We start from the raw sequence: 11,232 nt of genomic DNA on the forward strand, positions 1-11,232 counted from the left end.
TTGTATTAATAGCAGGTCTTTAGAAGGAAACTTACTTTTCCAGTATGAGGATAAAATGAGCTCAAATTAAATAATATGGGTCTCTTAATATGCACAATTTTATTTAAACTGCAGTTTATATCTTATATAAATTATGTTGCCTGTTCTGAACAACAGCTAAAAACTTTAGGTACCAGTCTTGTATTACAACTCCAATTTCCGGTGCATGTCAAAACATGGAGGGAAACAAAATAGTGCATTTTTTTCTGAATTTTTTTCGGAACTCAATTTTTTCTGTTTGATTATAGGTTTATGCTGAATTGAAACATATATATAGACTTTAAAAAAAATCTTGCACCTTTTGGGGATAACAATCCAGGAAAGTGGAAGGATATCATGTTTACTGGAAGTGGTGCGGCCTAGTAAAAATAGCAAACAGAAAGTAGAAAAAAAATGTTTTGACTTCAGGATTGCGTAACTTTTTATTCTTCGTGGCAACACCCTCTTTTTTTCCGATTAAATCACAATTTCACATTAGCACATGCATGATATGAACATGAAATTTTTTTTCTATGTAGCATTTTTTATTTTTTTATTTTCAAAGATCAGCTGTTTAACATGTAAGCCTATGGAGCAGTCAATTACAAGACTGCAACCTGCATAGGGTAATTTTTTCATATGTTCACTGCAAGGAAGTAGTTCATGTGGACTTATGTGTGCCCAGAATGATAAAACATCATGATTTAAGAACTTTTTAAGAGAAAAAAATTATGGGGTATCAAGTTACACTGAAAAAACTGAAATTATGTAATAATTATGCATTTTCATACTAGACACCATTCAAAAGTTTTAATAGATATAAAGCACAACAGTTTGAGGCAAATTGAGATTTTGATGGTATTACATACATGATTTTCAATTAAAAAGAACATAGAAAGATTTTTTTTCTCAATGAAATCTTCTTCTTATGATGCAATTTTTAGTAGCACAGTTTTATTCAAAATAAGAGCAAAGTTGAAGAGACAGCTACATACAAAAGTACTGTTTTTTCTTTAGGGTTATTATTTTCATGGCTCAATTGTTGACATTTAGGTAGAATATGTATAAAATGAACTTTTGGTGAAAAGATTTTCATAAAATGTTCATTTTTCAAACTGAATTGTGTATACGTTTTCATGCAAATCAATCAATCTTGAGAGATGGGTTTTATCACAGAACATACAACATTTTCCAAAAGAACAAAAAAATCAGAAAGTATATTGTAACAAAAAGCATTTGACTAGCAGATCGAACAGCTGATGTTCTTAAATTCTGCTTACTGCCATTGGGAATTGCCAAATGAAAGAAGGGCGGAAGATACCAGAGGAACAGTCACAATCATAAATCGAGAATAAACTGAAAACATCATGGATAAAATTGAAAAATAGAGAAACAGACAAATTATTGTACATGAGAAACAACATAGAAAACAAAAGACTGAGCAATACGAACCCCACCAAAAATTGGGGGTGATCGCAGTTGCTCCGGAAGGGTAAGCAGATCCTGCTCCACATGTGCTCATGTTATTACAAAACCGGTAAATGGCCTTATTCGGTAGGTCACATATCCAAATAAATGGATCATCTGATGTAACAAAATGGATCTTGATATTAATCAATAGCCAAACAGAAATCAACAAACTTGCGGAAAAGATTGTCTACCGCAAACGTGAAGTGCAAAAAATGTATACCATATCCCGATTTGGATAATTTATGTCTCTTTATTGTTGTTTGTAATCAAAACGGTACTTGGAGGTCCATATAATTTACGTCAATTTAGGCTAGACTTTTGAATTGTGAAAGAGTCGAAAACGTGATGTACGAATCAAAGACTTCGTCTATAAATCAGCCCAACAATGTTAGGAGTCGAAACGATATTCGCAAAGGCCATATAATAAACCTCAATTTAAGATACACTCTTAAATTTTTAAAAAGTCGAAATTGGATGAACAGATCATATAAATCATTCGGTGATGTAGAGTGTCTACATATATAACTATCCTTATTTTGACATGTGCAGCCATCACAGTTTTGGGTGAGGTTCTTGTTGCTTAGTCTTTAGTTTTCTATAATGTGTACTATCATTTGTAAGATTGTAATTTTTTATCCATGGGGTTGTCGGTTTAAACTCTCTTGTATATTTCGACCTTCTTTCGTACAATGAAACAGATTTAAAGGCTCCAAAAGTATTCATTTTACCTACCTATACTAAAACAAATCTTTCATCTGTCAATACCAAATCCGTATGCCTATATATTAGTTACAATACATAGCACTCATAGGACAGTATCACATACAAATAACAGTCTCTCGTATTATAACTTACGTTACAGTGAAATTGATGCAGCACCGTTTACAGTGGTTGTATTGCTACAGACTATACACTTCAGTTTGTGTTTATAAATTATGTTACAAATATAAGAAAGGAATTAAGAAAGTATCCTTTGATTTGCCTACCTTAATATTTAAGTTGTTTTTTAGAAAAGAGACAAGAACGAACCCGATAAAAGACCAGGAAACTGCCGAATTCCACCTATGGGTCTTCAACGCAGCAAGAAAATCCCGCACTCGGAGGTGGTCCTCGGCTGACCCGTGTATAACATTACATGTATGTTCAATAAAAAGGGACGTCACATTAAACTTTTTAACGTGTAAATGAACTTAAATTAAAAATCATACAAAACTACCAAAGGCCATACATAGCATACTTACAAGACGGTCGATGAATTCTAGCTAGAATACATTTATACGCAGCAATGGTTATAATTACAGCGATAGCAACACCAGTTCTACAAGTTGGAAAAATGTATTAAAGATAATTCCGTCGACCATGTATTTCTGTTTTAATGGTGCATTAAAATCTAGCAACTAAGATTCAAATAGTGTTGACCTCGGGGATCACAGAAGATATATATTGATTGTCAAAATGGAAACTGGTACAATTTGTACCATAAATGTTGTACCATAAAAACTAATCAAGACATAATAATGGTAAACAATAACGTCAATATTATGTTGAATCATACTTCATTTATGGGCCAATTGTTTTGAAGCAATTGATTGGAATCCTTAGAAATCTACCCAGTTCTACGAATTAAAAAAATAGCATTCAATAAATTAAAGTATTTAAGCATAGTTAAGCATGTCAATATCGCCGAAAAATACATTAAACAGCGCATTTTATTGCAAACATGTAATATCTGCTGACAATCGCATAACGAATGAAGAAGAGCTAAGAACTTTAAAATATGAAAACTAAAGTAAGGTAACTAGTTTAAGTATTTAACCTTAACATTACGGGTTAGTGTAGATAAAAAGTAAAATCACACAATTCCTGTTTGAACTTTCCTCGGAGTTTAGTATTTTTGTGATTTTATTTTTCAGGTACAGTTGAGTAAATTATAATGACATAAACACATCTCCAGTTAATTACAAATTAGGTAAAATATAATAATAAGGGTACACCAAAATGAAAATAATGTCGACTTGGTTTTTTTTTCTGAGGAAAAGCGAAAATTAGCAGTATTCTTTAACATTTGTTTCCACTAAATAAGTAATGTGCTTGTCATCTCTCAATAAATCATTCAAAACTTTATGAATATGTTGTACGCAAATATAAAAAAGAAAATCACAAATATACCGACCTCCGTGGAAAATCAAATGGGAAGTCCCTAAAATATAATTATGGTCATTATGTTTTTGGAGTCTCCCTTTACACGATAATTAAAACATGATCAACATGCGGAATATGTAGCACAGTTTCCTCTTAAATAATGTCCAATCTGTCAACAGTGCATTCTGCTTGATTATTGTATTTGAGATGTGGAATGAGTGCAAAGGAGACAACTCTCTAATTCATTCAATTTATCAAAGTAAAAAACGAGAGGTCAAAGTACGGTCTTTTAAATAATCAATAATTTGAGCTAAAAAAATGTACTAAGTCTTTTAATTTTTTCCCAATATTACTTATGAAATACAATAATGTTATCCGGGAGCGCAAAGTAAACTGCAACATAAACAACATTTGCTTCAGTCGACAAAGCATAGTTAAGTTTGAAATAAATTCATGGACATTTGATTAAAAAGTAGTTATTCAAATGTTTTATTTTTCTTTTAGCATGTACATTTTTGTTTTTTTGTATATATGCTACGTTTCGTACGTCTATACTTTCTCTGATCATCGCGCTTTAGAATGCTATATATATATTTGGTCATTACTTGTGCTTTTAATTTATTAACTTGTCGTTACATTGTTTTATATACAAACAAATAGGCCATGTCATTTAATTATATATCTGTCCATTAACAATCCAAACGTTTCTATATGGGTTCCACTAATATATCCTCCTGAACTAGAAATAAACTTCTACCTCAACCTAATTTTCAAACTTTTACCTCGTATTCGACACACAGTCAGCTCAGTACTAGAATATTTGAAAAAATGAGACGATTTTTATTTGGAAATTATCAATGTTTACCACCTGAGTAGCCATAAACCTATTTCACCAGCATATGGGATAAAGATTTCTTAACACATTAAGTATATTGAGCTTGCAGCTCCTACTCAGTCTTTGTAATATGTCCCCAGTGTTTGAGCAGAAAGTTAATGAAGCAGGGGTATGTCTGTCTTGTCTTTTTTCCCAAACAATTTAATCGAAAGGTACCGGCCAATACATTGTTGATAAATATTCCGTATCAACTTCACAAATACACGATGGTCTTGAAGTATAGATATTTGGTATCATCTTAAAAAACGTGTTATATTATTCTTATATTGTCTCGCTGTATATTGCTTTGACTGTTTAATCTGTTTTTGGTGCTATCCATTTGACGTCAATCTGTACTTATCCATCCCTTCAATGTTTTATTGAACTATGATATTTTTGTATTCCTGTTTTTCATATTTAGCTCACCTGGCCCGAAAGAGTAGTTGACTTTTATAATCAATTTTTAACAATTTTCATAAATTTTGTTAATTTGTACAAAATACTTTACACAGTAACTACTGGACAAAGTTCAATATAGATAGAGATAACTGTAAGTAGCAAAAATGTTTAGTAAAGTAAGATCTACAAACACATCACCATCACCAAAACACAAGTTTGTCATGAATCCATCTGTGTACTTTGTTGCTCATACAAAGACCAAGGTGAGCGACACAAGATCTTTAGAGCCTCTAGTTTCTAACGGGCTTTGTCTTTATGTCTTTTTGTGTTTCTTTATACATATGACGGGGCTCTGTACTTTAACAATCCTTTATTGTGTTATTGTGGATATGGTATATTTCTGTATTCTTTATTTTAAGCTAATGTGCTTTGTCTATATGCCTTTTGTGCTTCTTTTTTACATAATTATAAAAACGAAGATGTGGTATGATTTCTAAAAAGCAAATCTCCACAGGAAACCAAATGACACAGAAATTAACAACTAGAGGTCACCGTATGGCCTTCAACAATGAACAAAGACCATACCGCATAGTCATCTATAATATGGCCCCGAACTGACAAATGTAAAACCACTCAAACCAGAAAACTAACGACCAGGTGTTTCCACAAAAAAATAAAGAAAAAAAAGATAAGTAACACATCAACAAACGACAACCACTCACTTGGGACAAACACAACTTCATAGAATGTGTTTTTATAGTGATTGAGATTAAAATTATGTACCCCGTTTTTTATATTCCTACCTATTATGTCTGTTGTTTTGTTCACACAACGTTGTCAATATAATGGAAATTGATGCGACTGAAATGTTAAGCTAATGAAGCTATAAAACCAGATTTAATCTAACATTTCTATATAAGAAAATGCCTGTACCAAGTCAGAAACGTGACAGTTATTATCCTTTCGCTTGATGTGTTTGAGCTTTTGAATTTAACATTTGATTAGAGACTTCCATTTCTAATTGTCCTCGTTGTTCAGTAGTTTTGTGATTATTTTTTTTAAGGTCAAATGCATCTTTTTACTCTTATGTTTATGATTATATTGAAATATTTAAAAAAAATAAAAAAAAAAATAAACAGATATGCCTGAGCGCATGCCACTCCCGCCACTTTTTTTAAGTTCATACATAATCCCTCAATGCGATATCAGAAATATTATCAAACAATATTACTTAAGGCAAGTTATGTCAAACATTTAAAAAAAATAGCATATGAGCATGACCATCAAACACAATTTTTATAACAACTGCTCAAAGCATTTTTACTTATTACTATGAGTACATGTAGCTATAAAATTGATAAATCAATAAAAAAATACCCGACGGTTATGTATTATTCGGTAAATATTTTTTTCTCTATTTGGATGAGTTTTTTCATTCTATTTTAAATGGTAATATATATAAAGAAGAGACCAGACAACGTTTCGTATGGCAAAACGTAATAATAGAAAGTTGGAACTTTAATAAAGTCGTACAAGTAAATAAAAAACATATTTAACTACCAGCGATTGCTGAAATCCAAACAACGTATAAAGGAGCTGTTTGGTTTTGTCTTATATTACAACCCAACCATTCACATGTTTTTTGTTTTGATTATAAAATATGTTCGGTGTTAGCCAAGGCTCCGTGTTGAAGACCGTACGTTGATATATTATGGTTTACTTTTACAAATGGTGACTTGGATAGAGAGTTGTCTCATTGGAACTCATACCACATTTTCTTATATCTATTACGTGTATGTATGATGTTCTTCAGCACAAGTGCGTGCATTTTTACTGTAACATATGAAATAATAAAGAAATATTATTGTCTTTTTGTTTTTAGAACTAACGTCGGTGTAACATAAAATATCATTGCAGATTGCATTGCTATAGAATACAAAAATGAAACCTAATCGATGTTGTGACAACTTACAATATTGCAATTAACAGCGTGAATTCTAACGACATGACATGGTTCTGTTCGTGCTTCATCAACAGTGTTTCTTCTGAAATTATTAAAAGGTAATGACTGTTCGAAAAAACACATATGCATCATTAAACATTACATTTTGAAAATGTGTAAAAAGAGTAAGACTTATCAGTCAGAAACGAATTTGAAATAGAACAAAAGTATTGAAGCTCTTTGTTAGAGAAGGCGATAAGTTTTTACTGTATTGTTTACTATAGTGACAAAAGTTTTAAAAGTTAATAGATTTAAACAAAATTACAATATTCTTCTCAATAACGAGATGTTTTATTTTAAAAACACCATTTGCATATTAAGTTCTCAATTTATCTAGTACATAGTTCAGCAGAACAATTCGATATCAAGTCGACGACATGGGTATCTTTCAAGTTGGATGAAGAAAATGCATAACCTCTGATTTTCCACGGACGGAAAAAAACAATCTACTAGTTCAGTAATTTTCGTGTCTGCCCTTCCATTATGTGACTCAAGAAAAATTCCAAAAAATGGGTAACAATTGCATCGAAAAGGGAAAATAAAGTGCACGTTTTTATGTAAGAGCGTGCTTGAGTTGAACATTTTGTCTTGATATCGTACAAAGTAAGAATATTTCATACATAGTCCCGCTTCAGATTCTATCATTTTTATATATCAAGGCTACATGTTGCCTTTATAACACAAAAACAATCACAGAACTAAAAGATGAAATATATGGGTCGAGTGAAATACCTACTTTATGAGTCACAAAATCAGAGAAGGTGTGTTCGAATAGTTATTTTTTTATTGAAAGTACTTGACGACAGTCTTTCAGTTGGAAGATGAAAATGTATATCTTCGGAAAATTATATTTAATTCTAGTGTTTATAGTCTCCATGCACTAAAAAAATCTAGTCTGCCCTTCCACAAAATATTTAATTAGAAGTGTTTTAAATGTTTATAAATTTTTCGAAAATTCCACCTGACAACCGATCAGACAATAGTTTTAAGTTGAATCAATGCAGAGAAGATCATTAAATGATGCTCATTAGCTAGTTGATACATTTGTCTTTTAAAATACAACTGAAATATAAGGATCGTAATGGTGCAATGTGGATAAATATATCGGTTTCAAAGAGCAAAATTGGTAGCGCGTCATCCCTACAATGGCTTCCATTTCTACGATCGTGAAAATGAACTGGCGTAATAGGGAGAAAATTTTGACGAAGTAGAATCCTGACTGTTACAGAACCAAGATAGTGACTGTTCGATAAAATTTATCTACACATGATATCGATGTATTTCAAAAAGGATTTGGAAAAAAACAGGATAATCCAAATTTTTCACCATTGATTTCACGTTAATTAATAACTCCAGATGCATATGTCCAATAACCACAAACGCATAAGTCTTTTGTGGTATTTCTCTTGTCAAGTGCTTGTCGAAGTCAAGTTGGCATTTAAAGTGTTAAGTCACACAAAAAAACGACGTAGTTTCTCAAATTACTTTTATCCCTATTAAACTATAAATAGTGTGTTACAAATGATAGCGAAGATATAAATGTCAAATGTTTTGAAAAAGGTGATGCACGTTTTTGACGTGTAACATTTCATATATATTGAATATATTAGACATAGGCATATTACTTATAAAATGGCATGAATAATATAACGGGTACTGTTTTATCACCATAAAACGTACAATTTTCATGAACTTAAAAGAATACATACATTAACTTTAATTCGGATACAATTATTGTCATTAACCATCTTAAGGTTCATGTACGTGGACCCTATGGCTAAAATGACTGTATTTTCACCTAAAAATTTACTGTGAGTACAGACAAACCTACGCATCTGTAAAACATTTCAGGCATAGCATGTCCTAGATAAATGAATTTTAAGTATGTTTTACGTTTTAGAAAAATAAAAACTTATCAGGATTTTGTGGTTTACTTTTTTTCATTCCTCCAGAAGGTGCCAAAATAAACTAAGTTGGGAAACAGGTTTGAGAACTTCCCCACAGGTAAAAATTAAAGTTATTTTTTAATTGACATGGACATTAGATGGACAATAGATAGTTGACAATAATTGGTTATTTAAACTGTGTACCTGAGTGGACCATATCAAGATCAACTCAACTGTTTGTTAATTTTATCATCTTCTGCAGAGACGAAAAAAAGTGTACGGCAAAATCCAGTTAAGTTATAAATTTTCTAAATCATACAATACATTTGAATTATATTTATCTAGGGCATGCTATGCCTTAAAACTTTTCCAGATGCACAGGTTTGCCTGTACTCAGAGAAAATTTTGAGGTGAAAATACGGCCATTTTAGCCATAGGGTCCACATGAACCTTAACTATGTTATATGTTATATATTTTTCATAAAATTAAATTCTTACCGTAGAATGCATCCGATTTCCGCAAATGTTTTATTTTTCCTCGACGATTATTGTAGAAACAAGAGTATTCAATATCCAAATCAGCTTCAGAAAGTTGACGAATAGTTAGGAAAAATCCACTGTTATTTATTTTTTTATTATATCTGCTATATACATCATTATTTTCGTTTAAATACTGTTCCTTGAACTGTGCACCAGAATTCCTTTTAGCCCACTTATGCTTATATTTACAACATTTTCCAACATTGCAAAAGAGAGTTAAATCCTGCCCATAACTCGATACTTTCTGATCTATTACCCATTCTATCTCTTAAAAATACAATATGAAAAATTATAAAACGTGTGAATTTACGTATCAAGGTTAGACTCAGATCGGCGTCCGGAGTCTTATTGATGTCCTAATCTGACGTCACATTCTCAAATCGACGTCAAATATTTGAAAGAGAATAATACATGGCAAAATCCGTATTATATGTCGAATCATCCCGAGACACCAATATCAGCCCAAGGGCATTTAGGCCCGAGGGATGATATGAGCCGAGGGTGATACGGCATGTGATACGGATTTTGCCATGTAATTATACGCTTTATCATACATTTCAACAGAAGAGTATTTAAGGAATAACAGTACTGTAGTTGAAGAGTTGCCACCGTCAATTGTAGATTTGACGGTCGCAAATGCAGTTTTACTGGCGACGCGTAGCGGAGACAGTAAAACGGAGATTTTCGACCGTGAAATCAAAATTGACGGTGGTAACTCTTCAACTACAGTGCTGTTATTCCGATGCTAATGCATTACAACAAGAAAAATTCGATAAAACTTGAAAAATGTCTAAATTTGTCTAATAAAAAAATCCGCAAAACTTCATGAATGATTTTGGCACAAAGACGTCATGGCTAAACGTGACGTCATACAAATGAAAACTTACAAACTGGAGGATATCATTCACGTTACCTGTACGATTCGGATAAAGTAACATTAAAACGGCGAATGCGAGGTACGTGTTGTTTTATTTTCGATTATATAGTAGTATTCGAACATTTGTCGATTCATCAATTCAAAATGGCGGGTTCCTCCTCAGTTACGCCTGGTCAACTGTGGATTTGACGGCAACTTTAAGCCAATGAATTTTTTTTTCACATCCAAGTTGCATTATAGTCCAGTCATTCTACCCCAAAAATAGCTCAACCTTAAACAAATTGCAACAGAAAGAAATTTGGTCTCATTTTAAAGGTTAATATGGCCTCTATCACATATCAAAAGTCTTGCAAAATCTGAAGTGCGGAAAAACGATATTTTTGGGGTAAAATACAGGTTTTTAGAGAAAAATCGCCGAAAACTGGAAATAGACAAGAACAAGTTTATTTTGCAGTAAAATCATTCAAAACATGTGTGATTCAATTGACAATGATACAAAAAGAAATAAGTTATAGCAAGAAAGGACATATATATGTCAAAAACGTTATTTTGGGGTAAAAATAGGAGTTTTTACGGAAAAATCCAGGAAAACTGGAAATATGCTTTAAATAATTATTTTGGCAGTACATCAATGAAACTTTTTTTGTTTTGGATTTGTATTGTTCCTTTTTAATTGAGTTATAAATATAAAAGGCATTATATGATAAACTATAAAATTATGGTCCATAATTTGAGTTCAAAATGCAAATTTCATTGAACATTACAAATTTTTCATCGAAAATAACAATTTTTTTCAATGAAAACTATAATTCACTGGAATGCTTAAATTAATTACTAGTCAATAAAAATAATGCTGCTATTTGTTATCTGTTAATTGAATTGCCTGCCTATAACAAAAATTTTAAATAGTGAATAGATGACATAAAAATATAACACATGTCAAAATTAGAAGTTCATAAAAAAAAAATCATGAAAAAATGTTAAATTATTACTTTTAATTCTAGTTGCAAAAAAACCCAAAACA

The sequence above is a fragment of the Mytilus trossulus genome, chromosome 12, assembly GCF_036588685.1.
Source record: "Mytilus trossulus isolate FHL-02 chromosome 12, PNRI_Mtr1.1.1.hap1, whole genome shotgun sequence".
In the NCBI taxonomy this organism is placed as follows: domain Eukaryota; kingdom Metazoa; phylum Mollusca; class Bivalvia; order Mytilida; family Mytilidae; genus Mytilus; species Mytilus trossulus.